The sequence below is a fragment of the Corapipo altera genome, unplaced genomic scaffold, assembly GCF_003945725.1.
Source record: "Corapipo altera isolate COAL_440 unplaced genomic scaffold, ASM394572v1 44, whole genome shotgun sequence".
Taxonomy (NCBI): domain Eukaryota; kingdom Metazoa; phylum Chordata; class Aves; order Passeriformes; family Pipridae; genus Corapipo; species Corapipo altera.
Window position 1 is genome coordinate 5,494,218 of NW_020884880.1, and position 15,736 is coordinate 5,509,953.

Genomic DNA, 15,736 nt, shown 5'->3' on the forward strand with positions numbered 1-15,736 from the left:
CTTGGGTAAGTTATTTATGGCCTCACAGACTCCTGTCATGGCTAATGTCAGTGATTAGCTAAGATGATCCCTTGGTACTCTAGCAACAGGTCTGACTGCCTAATAGGAAAGCATTCAAATCTATGTCATGGACATTGATTCTGTCACTTCAGAACAAGCTTTCACAGCTTCAAAGTATTCCCCGTTGCCAGAATGCTGCCACTTTCTCCAGAAAATGGACTATCTCATGATTTACTCTTCTCAGCAATGATCAGTTCCTTTGGGTCTGACCTGTACTGCTGTGCATACCTGAAGAACATTAAAGATCATGTTGTGGAGAAATAAGGAAAGTGATGTACAAGCTACTAAGTTGTTTGGGGTTTTTTTAATTCAATAGGCATTCCATATTGGGCAGTTAAAAATCTCTGCAACATAGACTTTCCAAACATCTGAGACCCAGTATTAAGCTCTAATACCACATTTTCTCATAACCATCTCATATACAATCTACCTGTAATCCACAATGGGAGAAGCTCATAGAACTGTAGCGATCAACGCAGAGAAAATCTGAAAAGGAAAATATAGCTTTAAATAATCAAGAAAATAAGTCAAGCAAAACAAAGAGTACATTCCCCATTGTTTGCCTCTGTCACCTGGATACAACTCTAAAGGCAAGGGATTTTCATGCAAACTGCTAATGAATTTCCTAGGAACCTAGGTTCAACAAAGCTGAAAAGCATCTGTTCAGTTTCCATGAGACTTGAATACACTGGGTAACCTCTTGAGAACTCCTGATACATCTTTGGTGTGGCTTAGAGAGAAGAAAAACAAAACTGAAGGAGTGAGCTAGATGACTAAATATTTTTATGCACCTGTTTTAAAATCCTAAATCCTTGCTGAGTTATGAAAAAGACAATCTGTTAGTTTGACCTGCACTGAACTGAACATTTTCAGAGCTCGTTGATGTAAACATTCTCGTGAGTTAATTGGCATCCACACTGGACCAACTCAGTAACTGAGGAATGCTACAACATAGAACAATTCTCCATTATGTCTCATTTCATACAAGTCCACCATCTCATTCCACAATGAAATATAAAAAAATTGCACAACTACTGTTGGTAGTACCTACATATTTCCATTTCTATAGAGGAAAAAATAATGTTTTCTTTAGGCACAGACCACATGAAGAAAAAAGACTACCAGAAAGTCAGAAAATTGATCAGTGTATGCTCTCAAAGGACCTTGAGCTACTAAGGTTTTTGACAATATAAGAGCAGTCAGGTGCCAAGGCTTTACAGGACTAGTCACATCTTGGATAGGTTCCATTTGGCTCCAAGCAAAAAGGCACTAAGACTCGAACATCTGTATGTATGAAAATGAAACAAAGCATTTGTCAGTACTGAGAATATATGCAGTGTAAAAACTGATTTAATTAATTTCTAAACAAGGAAAGTGTGTGCATAAGCCAGAAGACCAAAGATATATCTGTGCCTTCCTGTTAATAATGCATACCAAGGACCAACTACTTGACCAAACCCATCAAAGTCAGACAGACATCATCTTCTTTACATTATGAGATCAATTACTTTGTCAAAGAAAGTCCAAAGCAGCTACACTATATTCTAAATATTTTTCTAGGAGAAATTTTATACGCATAGTGCACTGCACCAACTGTTCCAAAAATAGGAGTCTGTGCCACTTAGTGTGAGACAGATAACAGATAATTCTCTAGAACTGGACTATTTTTTGGTTGGTTTGTTTGTTGGGGGTTTTTTGTTTGTTTGGTGTTTGGGGGGGGGTTGGTTATTGTTGTTGTTTTGTTTTGGGTTTTTTTCCTTTTTGACAGAGTAGGACAACAGAAAGTAAAAAAATAAGATGCTCTATGTGGACTCTCACCCAAAAAGTGTGAGAGCATAATAGCCTTACTTCCTAAATTTCGTTAGAACTGTACAATGTATAAAAGAAGAGGAAGAACAGTGTTAGCTATAGTGGTAGATTAGGGCATCATCCTTCATTTTGGACAATCACAGGAAGCCATTTGCTGACATAAAGTGTAATGTAGCAAACAAAATGTCTGTTTGTGTGACATGAACCTGTAATAAAAGATGGGAAAGGCAAATTTCTTCTTCATACCCTTAAGAAGCAACACACCACTAAGCCAACCATGCCAACATAATATGGCATGTGCCAATGTTGTTCCAGAGATTCTGAGAGTCAGAACACATAAAAATATCAAATGACCACTTATGCAGAACTACAATTGAATTGTCCAAAAGTACAATTAAAAGTAATTGTATTTGTAATCCAAAACCTATCTCTGAAGGAGCCCACCTAAGAAATGTTTGGAAAGATTATTCAGAGCAGAGGGCAATGGTAACAAGATGGTTTTTTACAAACAGAGGTTTAAAGGATGAAAGTAAACCTGGAATTCTAAACAAGAGGTTAAGTAACTGGAAAGATACCTGACTGCCAAGTATTTAATTTCTTCTAAACTTGTCTAGTGTTGTTACATAAACATTTATTTTGTTTCACTGCTAAACCCAGGTGGTATTGGGGCAAGAACATCACTCAAGCCCAAGATGCACTAACTCCACAGAGTTGGCACATATAACATTATGTTCAGACCTCAGCAGAACACAATCCAGCATCATATATATGAAAACCAGAAACTAGAATCTCTTTCCTATCAAGCTGAGAGAAGGAAAATATGTGGTCAGAACACAATTTTTTTAGAAAGGGGATCTTTATAGCATCATTAACTAGGGCCTCTCCTGAAAACTAAGTAATGAGATATGCCAGGGATTCAGGCAATCCCCCAAGCATCACAGGTAAGAGCTGAGTTTGCACAAATCTCTGTAAGAGAAACTGTAGAAAGGCGGGGGGGGGGGGGGGGGTGGGGAGAAGGGCTTGGGGAAAAGCCCAAGAAAGCACATAAAAAAATCACTAGAACAAAATTTTAGAGCAAAATGCAAATAGCTTCTGTTTGAACCTTTCCATTTCAGAGAAACGAAACACTAGCTAAAAGATTCCTCTACAAATTTCTTCATCTAACCGAGATTATCGAGATGCTCTGATTACAGGATGCAATGGACAGCTAAATAGCATTTTTATTGCTCCTTGTAGTACTGCTAATGCTGCCCAGTCATGATTCTGATTCATATGTGCTGTCCCCAAGAAATTAACATCTAAGTTATCTCCAACCTACTGAGGGCTCACTGCTGGATGACTGCATGGGACTGTTGAAATACTTTCCAAACCTCATTTCCAGTCTGTTTCCTCATCAACCATGATCCCAATAATCAATGTTCTCACATCATCTGAGCCAGCTTTCATCTACTACTAGAAGATGTTTCAGCAACATGATGGAAAATAATCTTTATTTATCTTCAATGATATCGCAATTAATTTCTGAAAGGAAGGAAACATTTAATAGTGTACTCATCCAGGGTTACAGTCACACCAATTATTAAATTAAGGAAGAACTACACAGAGATGCATCTCGGATAATTTCTCCCAATCCTGTAAATAATACTTCCATCAGTTCTACCCTCTCAGCCAATCTTCTATCATTGCACAAAGCACTTCTAAACATCAACAGGGACTACACACTAGTACCAAATCTGCCAGAACCTTTCTCACTTCATGGACTCCCTTGAGAACACCTCAGCTACCCAAACCAGGACATTGTCCTTTTTTACACTGACCTGTTCATTGTGTGATTATGAGTGGGCAATAGAATACTTTAAAGTAATCTGCAGTAACCATTCCAAGTATAGAAGAACTGACTAAAACAACCTTAATGTCTAACTCTCTGGGTGCAAGACCATACAAAAGACCAAAGAAATAAAGGGAGTAACACCTCTTTCAGGAAGCACTAGATGAAGATGGCATTTTGGTAGCCAGGCAATAAAAATTTCTATTTGTTCCAGAAATAGAAACTTTTTCCTGATTTCTGTGCTGCAGAGGAATGGGTAATACATGTACTAGTTCGACTAGTTTAACTGAAAAAATCTATCAGCCTACCACAACCCTGTAACGTGCTGCATATCCTTCTGAAGTTTGGCTTAGACCAATATATCCACATTATTTTCATTAAAATATCTATTATGTCTCATTAAAAAACGTGTTTTCACACTCATGCCCAGATTAGCTAGACACATAGATTTAATTTAAATACAGTCAGAATCATTATGTCTACAAAGAATCACTAACAATCATTTAAAAAAAAAATACAGTGTAAAATAATGGAGACAAAGACCCAAAGGGACAGCATGATCTTAAGATGCCATTTTTACATCGACATCTTTTGTATATACAATTTTTTTGTACCTCATCAGTTATGGAAGAGAAGTAAATATGACAGGAAAACATTCCGGTTATTATTATAACAATTACAGGCACACCAAGGATGAGGTCTGACTGAAGCTAGTTGTACACTTTCTCTGTGTGACTTCTGTAGGGAAGTCATACAAGACAAAGCCATTCTACAAATTGGCAAGAATAGAAACACACCTAGTGCTGATATTATTTCGCAACATGGTATTTTAATACTATTCTTAACATCCTTAATATGTCCACTGACATCTATAAAGGTAATCAATAAAAACCTTTCTCTGTATTTAGTATTTCTTGGCACTGAGACATATGTACTATACGACACTGAAGTCCCTATAGTGTTAATACTTGTTTCTTGAAGCAAAAGAATTCCTATCAGGAAAAAAAAAATCAACCAACCCACACTACTTTTGATTAGAACAGTTTAATCCTAATCCCTTTTCTCTGATCTTGGCAAAGGATTTTTAGCAAGTAACTATATTTAAATAACTACCCAAAATTAATCCTTTTGGTTGCTCAAGGCATGAAGGGAAAGCAGTCAGAAACAAAGAATTCAGAAACATGTTGCAGCTGTTTCATAGAATTCACTATTTATAATTGAAAAGATTCTTTTTTTTTCTTTCCTTTTCTTTTTCTTGCATGTGGTTTGAGGGTAACCTTCAACTGCCTTACTTGTCCTTTTCTTTTCACAATAGCAAACACCAAGAGAGAGAGAGATAGGTAAAAAACATTTTCAGCATGAAGCTAAGTGTTTCTGACAGTTTCCGGTGTGCAGCACATGGCTGTATGTAGAAAGAAGATTCTTTCTTCTATATAGTTTGGGTTGATTTAATAAAACTGGGGGAAAAAAACTTCCTATTTTTAATCTCAGCAGTAACTGGTTGAAAACATCAAGCTTATTTCTAGTTTTCAAAAGTAGGAATTTCATGTACTCAGAAAGAACTTTGTGTGGAGCACAAAATCCTACTTTTCTGTCATAACACTTGATGCTTTCCAGATGCAATGGACCAATTTAACGCAAGAACCCCATCCAAGGTGTAAGTAAATCATTTTAGACCCATTTCAAGTACCAAAAATTGAGCCCAAAAGTACATAAGTCTAGATAAAAAGTAATCACGATGTTGCCCAGGACAAAAAATTCATTGTGTGATATACACGAAATGAGAATATTTAAAACATTTTCAGTGTTATCAGTATTTTTCCACTTTTCTGCTTACTATTTAGATGTAGAAGATGAAAGGTCCTCCATTCTTGGTGCTCAATGCTATTCATATGACTTTTATATCGTCTATAAGCCTTCCAGCAAGGAAGTCAAAGAAGCATGATCAGCAAGTGAATAAAGAGTATCCAAGGAAAAATCATGCTCTTCTGAACCAAGCAATTAAGAGGATCTTGCACGGTTAAATGTAAACATTCTGCCAGATCGATTGTCACTGCAGGGAATTTATGAAATTTGTTTCACAATCTGTGAGTCCCACAAATATGGCAGAAAGAGACCAATGTTTCTGGTAACACACAAGTAAACTCATACCTAAGGTAGGATGTTATGAAAAGTAATAAAAAAAAATGCTAGCAATTGTAAATGCAAAGTTACTAGCTGCTTTGTCTGCTTGCATTATTTAAGAATGTACCATGAGTTTCAATCCATTATACTTATAATAAAACCTTGTCTCTCTACAGTTTAAAAAGACACTCAGAAATATTTCTCCTTTTTTTCTACCTTCTGTAACCATGTGACATTGCTAATGTAGAAGAAAAATAAAATCCAGATACCAAAGTCATGCTTTGTAGTCTATTAAAGCCCAGCTGTCAGCCAGAGTTAAGGAAATGATTGTGCTGTTTGTGCCATTTCTAATTAATAATAAGTAAGGATTAATAAAGCAATTTGGTAAAAGAATGTACCAGGTAAGGATTTATAGGTAGATGAAAGTCATTGTATTGTTAATAATCATGGATAAAATTAAATGGGAGCTAAGACATTTATGGTGCAACAAAAAAATGTTTAACACATTTTTCAAGCTCTACATCTCTTGGAAGCATATTATTGGAGGCAGAGGTACCAGAAAGTCTCAATTTCATCCCTGACAAATAGTCAGCTCAGAAATATCTGCAGTGTTTAACAATTCTCTGCGTTGTTACAAAAAGCATGAAAACTGATCTAATAGCAGGACTTATCTCTGTTTATTGTTTATTAAGGCCCTTAGAGATTTCACAGCATGCTGGGAGAGAAATGGTTTAGGCTTTACAGGAGACAGCCCCTGGAGCTGCCCTCAGGAGCTGCACTTGACCTACTGCAGAAGGTTTATTAGGTCTTCTAGCAGAAAAAATAAGAGTCCAGTTTTGTTGGTCATGAATTTTTCTACTATAAACAAAGGAAAGAGCAATTTCCCATTTACCTTCGAAGGCAGCTCAGCCAGCACAAGTATGAAGATGTTCAGGTCTAAGGAAGTGTGTCCCACTGTCATCCAGAGCCCATCTCACTCCACAGACCTTCTCCAGGCTGCAGTTTCTTCTTACATCCATACTCTAACATCCTTAACATCCTTAACATACTCTAAACATCCTTAAACCCACTGTTTAGTCCTGGATTACCTGTCCACATGGCTGACATGCAGCATCAGCTCAGCCTAGGTGCCTAAATTAAACTCATTCCACACACATCACCAGCAGATGCCTGTGGCTCCTCTCCAGGGCAGCTTGCAGCTGGGGCTTCATGGGCTGCTTCCCAGACCCTGAGGATGCAGACTGCCCTTTCACAGTGCTGGGCACCCCCAGCAGGCTACAGTGGAGGGGCTGGGGGTGCCCCAAGTAGAGGGGAGGCCTTGAGATTCCCCAGGCTGCTGGAGGGGAGCAGCTGTGGAGCTGTGAGTGACTGCCCTGGCACGGCAAGCCAATCCCTCAGGTGCAGAGACTGAGGGTTTTGGGTTGTGGGAGAGCAACGTCTTCATATCAGGCACAGCAGGAGCCTATACTGATGATGAGTACAACACTTTGAGCCCAGCCATGGGCACAGTCTGCACTGTGAACAAAGAGCACGTGGTAACATCCTTAGACCTTGCTCTTAACCTCTCTTCAATCTCAGACCACAGACAGAGCCCAAGACTGCAGCCCCTGTCACACCCTAGTTTCTTCTCTCCCTCTGAGAGATGATTCCTGGTTCACCAGAACTGTTACGGAACAGTTAAGGAGCTAGAACTGTCTTTGTAGTCACTGAAAAATTGTAATCTTTTCCTTGCAGTAATGTGTACGGGTCACAGCCAGTGTAGCATAAGAGTGCCATCAGGAGCCTGACAGGTATATTGTGGCTGGATGAACCCCTCTATTCCTACTCTTACACTGAGGTTTTTATTAGATATTTTTTTCTTTCATGATAAATATTGCCTTAATCATCTATTGCCCTACTGGAAAAAAAAAACACAGGTATGTATTTGATGAAAAAAATGCAAAACCAATATACTTTATAGAACAGACTGCATGGCAATATGGAGCTGCCTTCACTCAATACCTTGCTAGTCTGTCTGCACAAGAGTCCAAATTTCCTTCTTGATATACAATTCTATACCTTTCACTGGTACATAGATGTTTAACCATAGTGCCTGAGTGCCCAAAAACAGGTTTTACAGGCACCTAAGCAATTCTCTGCCATCCTTTGGAAATGGGATCATATTCTCCAGTCAGTGAAATTGTTTGTTTTTAAACACCTCAGTTTTTAAAAAAAAAAAAAAAAAATTAAAAAAAAATTAGAAATAAAAATTTTAAAAGCACACAGATTCTGATTTACTGACTACCAAAGAGTTTTGGAACATTTAGTCCTTGGAACAGTGAGTCCTAGTTTCTTCCATGGTTTATTTATATTTTTATATACATACACAAACACACACATGCACAGAATAATAGAGCCTTGTGGCTAGGAGACTGCACAGTTCCAGTTTGAATAATGAAAACATAATGCTTCAGGAAGGATTAGCAGAAGAGTTTAGATTGGCCTTATCAGTATCTATTCATATGTCCACTGTGTAGAAGTGGGACAGAGGTATTCATCATTACAAGTGTTAAGTTTCTGGAATTACTTTCACAAGGAAGAGAAGTTTTGTGTAATTTAAAGGTGAATCTTTACATATATGATAAATCTTAACTATGCACTGATAGTAAAGAGCAGTAATAAATCTGCAAAGAATAAATATTTTTATTTTTTTGTTAACCTTGAAACCTACATTAAGGAAACGCATTGTTGCTTAGGTTACTCCATTTTTCAGGGACAGTTGTAATTGTGCTCTGGTGATTTTTGCCTTTTCTTCTTCCTTGATCTCCCTGTTTACAGAATAAATGCTCAGACTGTCAGCTGCTCACATTAATTCTTTACAGGACAACAGGATAAGAATCAAAGCAAACAGTTTCTTTCTTTGATTAGCCATACACCAAACACAGCTGTAGTTCTACCTTTTGATTATCTCCCTGCTTCAATTTCATTTGGAGGATAACTTGTGTTAAAAACAGAATAGATCGCTTTGCTAGATGATACACATTATGAATACATTTTTGTCTTTTAGAAATAGCTACTGATTCTTAGCATAAAGTTACCCAAATATTGAATATAGGATTAAAAGATAGGTTGGAGGGGAATAGTGTGGTCAGTTTAAGTAAGACTGATATTTGTCTTAGTAAATTTCGTATCCTCTATGCCATCTTAAATATATTTTAAAATGTAGGTCAAACAAGCTCTTTCTTAATCTGTATGTATCAGTTCACAGAATCTCAAAACTGTAGAGTCACAGAATGGTTGAGGTTGGAAGGGATCTCTGGAGATCATCTTATCTAACACCACTGCTTAAGCAGGGCACATAGACTGTGTTTGGACACCTTTTGAATATTTTCAAGAATGGAGATATTCATTTTCTTGGAGCAACTTGTCCCTGTGCCCAGTAGCTCTGGCAGAACTCACAGGTTAGCTTTGAATATTAACCAAATTTATGGGGCCCCTCCTCCCTTGAGGGCCTTATCCCATGGAACTCTTCCAAACAGATCCTTAAAAAGGCCAAAGTCTGTTCTCTGAAGTCTAGGGTTGAGAAATTGCTTTTTGCTCTACTCTGTCTTCTCAGAATCCCAAAGTCCAACATTGCATGTTCACTGCAACCAAGGCTACCTCCAACCTTTGCAATTCCAATAAGCCCTTGTTTGTAAGCATGAGATCCAGCAGAGCATCTCAGCTCATTGGCTGCTTTGTCACTTGGGTCAAGAAGTTGTCATTGATTCTCTCCAGGAGCATCCTTGATTGCTTATGCCCTTCTGTGTTGTTCTTTCAGCAGGTACCAGGGTGGCTGAAGTCCCCCAAGAGGTCCAGTGGCCTTGGCCAGTTATTCTTCCTGATCAGGTGGCCTTAGCAGACACGATGTGCATATTGATTTGTTCTTTAATCCTTACTCATAAGCTTTCAGTCAGCTCACCATCAATCCCAAGGCAGAACTCCATGCATTCCAGCTATTCTCTCACAAAAAGGCCAGCTTCCTCTCACCTTCCTGGCCAGTTCCTCCTGAAAAACCTGTATCCCTTGACTGCAGCTCACTAGTCATGGGAGACATCCCACTAAGCCTCTGTGATTCAAACAGGACTGTAGCCCTACAACTGCACACAGATCTCCTCATGTTTATTCCCCATGCTGTGTGCAACAGTGTACAGGTACTTCAGAGAGGCACCCCAGTATGCTGATTTCTCAGAGAAGGTTGGGAGAGTGGTGGTGTTTGCCCCAGAATAGGCACTTCTTTGCTTACATGAAAATGCAGGAGATGGCCCTGCTTAAGCTTTGACTTGATGATTTTGTGTTCACCTCATTCTGGGTCCTTTGCTTGTCAGCCCAGTCTCTAACCCCCTTACAGGTCTGCTGCTAATCCCACTCTTGGTTATCCCACTCTTATATTAAGAGAAACAAACTTGAAAATTATGTGCACAGACCAATTAGAACTATCTGGATTTTGTGTTTATTAGCTCATTTTACTATTTATTTGTAATTTAACTAATTCTAATGCAAAATGTACTTATCTGTACAGAGTGACTTTTAAAAGCAGATACTATCATTATTTCAGCCTAATCTTGTTTCATAAAACATCAAGAAAACACAAATGATAATAAGAGAAGCATCGTTAGCCAGTCACTTCTTTTACAAAACAAAATCTTGGACCAGATGTTCAGCTGGGCAAAACAGAGAAACTATGTAATTTATTTTATCTGGGTATGTACCCATGGATAGCAGTACAGTTCCACAAATTTACATTAGCCAAAAAGTCTGATTTTCCTACTCCTTTCACTTTAAGATTCCCATTGTTTTTCTCTCTGGGTATAGACTATTTAGACAAATTTTGCCAGCCCTCTAAAGAGGGAACAAAGTCAGGTGCTGATAGAATAATCAGCAAGAAAATGAAGAGATATGTATGAAGTTTGCTCCATCAGGAAAATACACAGTTTCCAGCTTTGGCATGATTCTCCAATCAACAGTAATAGACAAAGTAGTAAGGGTCTCCCATTCAGTAAGAGCTCATGGTAACTTCAGGTCAGGACTCAGGCAAACAGAATTCAGAATTTAAAACAGGAAATGCATAAGAGGGTTGTCATTTTGCTATTCCTCTGTTGCTGTGAATGGGAATACATTTGTGATTCATCATCATCATCATGGCTAGGCTTCGTGAACAAAGATTTGGGAAGGGCTCTACCCACATTTGTTACAAGCGCACTGGTGGCTAAAAAGGCCAATATGAGATAGTAATTATGAGATTTGTAATTACCAGTAGACTGATTCCACTACCTGAAAGGGGTCTGAAAGAAAGCTGTAGCAAGGTACTTCACAAGGGCATGTAGCGATGGGATAAAGGGTAATGGGTTTAACCTGAAAGAGGTCAAGGTTACATTAGATAATTAGGAGGAAATTCTTTACTGTGAGGATGGTAAGGTGTTGGAACAGGTTGCCCAGAGAAGTTGTGGATGCCCCAGCCCTGGAAACATTCAAGACCACGTTGGATGGAGCTTTGAGCAATCTGCTCTAGTGGAAGGTTCCCTACCCACAACAGGTAGACTTGGAACTGGATATCTTTAATATCTTTTCAACACAAATCATCCTATCATTCTGATTCTGTGAATTCCACATGTATCTATTGCTAACTCTTGTGATGAGAAAACATTACACTTGAAATAGGAAAGTAAATAGAACATTATAAAGCCAGGAATTTTGTTTTTCATACTTATTTCATTCTTCAGTTGTCAGAATTTTATCATCAGTGTATTAAATGGAAGCACTAGGCAACATAGAAAAGCACCATTTCTTCAAGAACGTCACCTGAATCACAAATGATACTACAACAAGCTAATTGTTTTAGCTATAGAGGAGACTTTTTGGTAAAGAGTAAAGGAGGAAGTCAAATACAAACTCCATTTTTCTGTAAGAGAACCAGTTTCTACTAATACATAGGTAAATAAGGAGTGCATAATGAACTTTCTTCATGGGGGATTTTTAAAATGTCATAACAGTTGTTAATTGCTATGAACTTGCACTTCATGCACTTCAGTGTAAAGAAGGTGAAGTACTGTTTGCTACAAGACACAAGGGAACAGGGAACAGAAATTGGGAATTTGAATCTTAACAGCCTTTGCTTGAAAAGAAGTATAAAATTAGGTTTTCATGATCTTTCCAATCTTCCTTACATTCAAAGTATTCAACTCATCTGAGAAACAACTCTGGGATTCATTGAAATGTTTATTTGTATAAGGTCTACTTCATGTGACCAAAGGAATTAAAATCATCTTCATGATTTGCCAAGTACATGAGGCCCTGGATAATTTTCTTTGTTGCTAAATATAACATAACTCCATAAATTCTTTAACATCGTGCTGGTAACCACTAGAAGTGAGTTACCAAAAAAATTAATCCTTCCAGGTATTTCATGGCTTATCTGTGGCACGTGGGATGCTTTCAAGGTAAGCATTTTTCTGATAAAGCATTAACAGTAAGATCTGTGCTAAATTTATGCTGTTGGCTCAATTTCCAAAAAGGTTTATTTTACAAAAAACTAGAACTCGAGTGCTACTGTTCTACAACACTTCTCTAACATTAATGTGGGTCACTGACATGATACAGAAAACTATGATTTCATGTCAGCAGGGTTAAAATTTCAGACTTGAATAAAATGTTTCAGTCAGAGGGGATAATACTGTCAATGAACAAAAAGACATTTTCATTTATCTTATTTGACGGTAGAAAATACACAGAATAAGAAAGTACCACAGGAGCACTTGCTAGCACCATTACAACTAAAGAGGACTTTCACACCTGGGAATGCTTTAAGTATTGTGCTTCTTACATAGATTCATTTCCCTTGCAATTACCTTTAAGGTGTTCTATCATTTTGGCTGCTTCCAGTAGCTATTCAACTAATGCATGCCCTCTGCCTCTCTTAGTCTACCTTTCGTTTACATTAAAATATGTGATTTAGTGGCATCAGAACATTACTTGATGTACTCTGGTGTCAGAATTAAGCCTTTGTTCTATAAAAAAAAAGGAACACATAAATAAAAAGTACTTGAACAGGTTTTCCATTCTGAAAAATTAATAAAATGGTTGATAACATAGCATATCTTTGCTGAAGATCCTAAATAGAAACAAATCAGATCTATAGGTATGAGATCTATACCTGGTAAAATGTACAATGTCTTTAATCTTTACTCAGTGAAATTGCTCCCAACTAAATCTTTTTATATTCACTCTTACCACTGAAATGACAATATTTTTTTTTTACTGTATTATCCCTGGCACCGCCTGATAGCAAATTTTACAGATTGCTCTATTGCTTCCAATTAAGTGTTGATATAAAGCTCAACCTTCTACTCTGTTACTCCTTATTTGCAGTCATAGATTCACAATCATATAACGAAAAAAAAATATGAAGAGGAGAATTAGATAGTAAAAAATGCTAGTAAAAATTAGGAACTCAAACCTTAAATTGTGTTTATGTTTTCCTATTTAAAATGTGGATGGAAGAGTTTCCTGGAGTCCATGTCTAGAAGTCGTATCTTGGTCTCCTCTCACATGTGTATTTCACTGTGTTATTTCACATAAATCAATTTATTTAGGCACACTCTTACCCCTAATTAGAAAGTTATCATGAGCTCATGAAAATACTAATACCACTGCTAACCCAAACCTTCACAAATCATATACAAGTTGGCTTAAAATCTGCTAGGTTTAAAAAGTATCATGTGTGGACTGATTTTTTTTTTTTCATTAGTTGTTGAGTTTTGAGAATTAGTATAAATTTTCATAATTTATTTTTATACTGTCAGTTTGTATTTGCTGTGCTTACCATGCCCTCTCCCTCCAGATTAACTGTTTTTGGCTTATATACAGACACTGAATCCATGAAAGGAACTGCCTACTAAGACTAGATATTCTACATTCCCAGGTTTTACAGAAGAGATCAGTCCAATTTGCTTTACTGCCTTAGGAATGAGCTTAGATTTGAACTTGACCTTCTGAAAATCTGCAGTTATGATAATGCTAATACCAGGATTGATGATGTGGGTGATGATGGAAGGCAAAAGTCACTTTCTCTCTTTTTTACAGAGAGATGACAATGGCAGGTACGTAAGTTTTCATGACCAAATTGGAATCTGGTGTACGCCACCCTTTTTGTAACACTCCTTATATGTAGTAATCCATCACTCATGGGAAGGCATGTTCTTGCAGGAGGGAGAAGCAAAGCTACAAAAATAGGCAAAAGGTAAGTATTCAGGAGGACAGATTTTTTGCTGTTAAATTCTTGATGCTGCCATCACCTACACTCAGAGCTTTGTCTGTGGAGCTGTCAGAGTATGATTGAACGAGATTCACAATTCAATATAAATTCATTTTTGATACCTATAGTAGGTTGCAGAAAATACTGGGAATGTCTTATTAATAAATCTGATAGTCAACAGTGCCACCATTAAATGTTTTGTACAAATGAAAAAGTTCAGACTTAATTACAGCAAGTTCAGGTATGAGTGTCAGTGAAACCATTCAAGCCTGCCTTTAAGCCATGGCAATTCGGGATTCAACTGCTGAGTAACTACAAGCACCTTCTTTTGTCAACTCCACTGAAAATTCACTGGTGAGGGGGAAAATGCTGTCGAGCAATGTTAGACCCAACTCTGGAAAAATTAGAACATTTTCTTGTGAAATGTTCTCAATTCAGCTGTTCTTAACTTTCTATTAATTAGAATGTTACAAAATTGAAAATTATTAAGTTCAAGACAGAGTTCTCATTAACTTCAGATGACCAGGTCTTCCCTAAAGGCCTCTAAACAACATACAGTATTAACAACAATTTGTAAAAAAATACGCTTCCAAGGTTAGTTCTGTATGGTGATTTTTACTGTATTTGAGTTACACTTTAACAAATTGTTATTTTGTGAAAAATGTCTTTAGCACATCCCAAAGAGCAGGTAAGAGACATGCTCCAGCTGTTCTGACAAGTTTATTTATTCATGAATTCCTGAGTCATATTCAAAGATAAACCCCAATTCCCTGAAATATGTAATTTAAAAGCTAACATGAGATCCATAGCAAGTGAGGAAAGACCAGTCTGAACAACGAAAAGATAGAGTGTAAACCTAATGGCGTTTAATGCAGCATAAATACTCAGATATTTTAAGACAGATATACTATCTTTTGTATCTATCATAAAGCATATACCTGGAGAAGTTAAAGGGAAACAGTGCAATCAGTGCCAAACAACAATATAAATTCTGGAGAGTTTACACCAGCTAAACTATGGTCATTCCTTCCATAGTATCTTAATTTTCATGACTTACCTCACATAACATCATCATATTTTAGATTAGTGTCATATGGCAATCTGCTAACCGTTTATATACTTGATCCATACTGAATAGTTATAATCAAGCTATCTATCAAAAGTGGATTAATTGAAGACATTTGATCCTTTGCTCTGAAAGGAAACTGAAGGAAAGAGTCAAGGTAATTCCGTGTTTGTTCTGGTAGAAATACTACAGGCAAAAAATAAGAGGCTGTTGAATGCTCTGATCCACAATAGAAGGAAACAATTTCTATCTTTGCGATTACCATTTTTTCAGCAAAAACATGAGGTAGATTGCAAACTTTCAACCATTTTTATAACTCAAAAAAATCAAGATTCTGAAAAATGCATACTTTTCCACCTCTGTACTTCTCAGATGGATATGTCCTATGCCTTGGATCACCAGGGACAGTTATAAGGTCTTGGGGCCTTGGCCACAGAACACACTTTCTAATTGTTTGAACACACTCTGCATGGCACCACAGCCTCTGTCACCCTGTAACTGCTTGTGCCACACTCAACTGTGCTGGCAGCATTTGGCAGATGGTGGAAGTGAGATGGAAGCTGTGGGACTGCGAGGT

The 15,736-nt window shown here is 37.4% G+C and overlaps 1 long non-coding RNA gene across 1 annotated transcript; it reads right to left on the reverse strand.

Moving 5' to 3' along the window:
• Positions 1 to 490: 490 nt before the first annotated feature.
• On the reverse strand, positions 491 to 15,312 carry LOC113945401. The gene is made up of 3 exons (XR_003527072.1): positions 15,151 to 15,312; positions 13,983 to 14,059; positions 491 to 546 (listed from the first exon to the last, which is right to left on the reverse strand). It is a non-coding gene; the product is annotated as an uncharacterized LOC113945401 (long non-coding RNA).
• Positions 15,313 to 15,736: the final 424 nt, after the last annotated feature.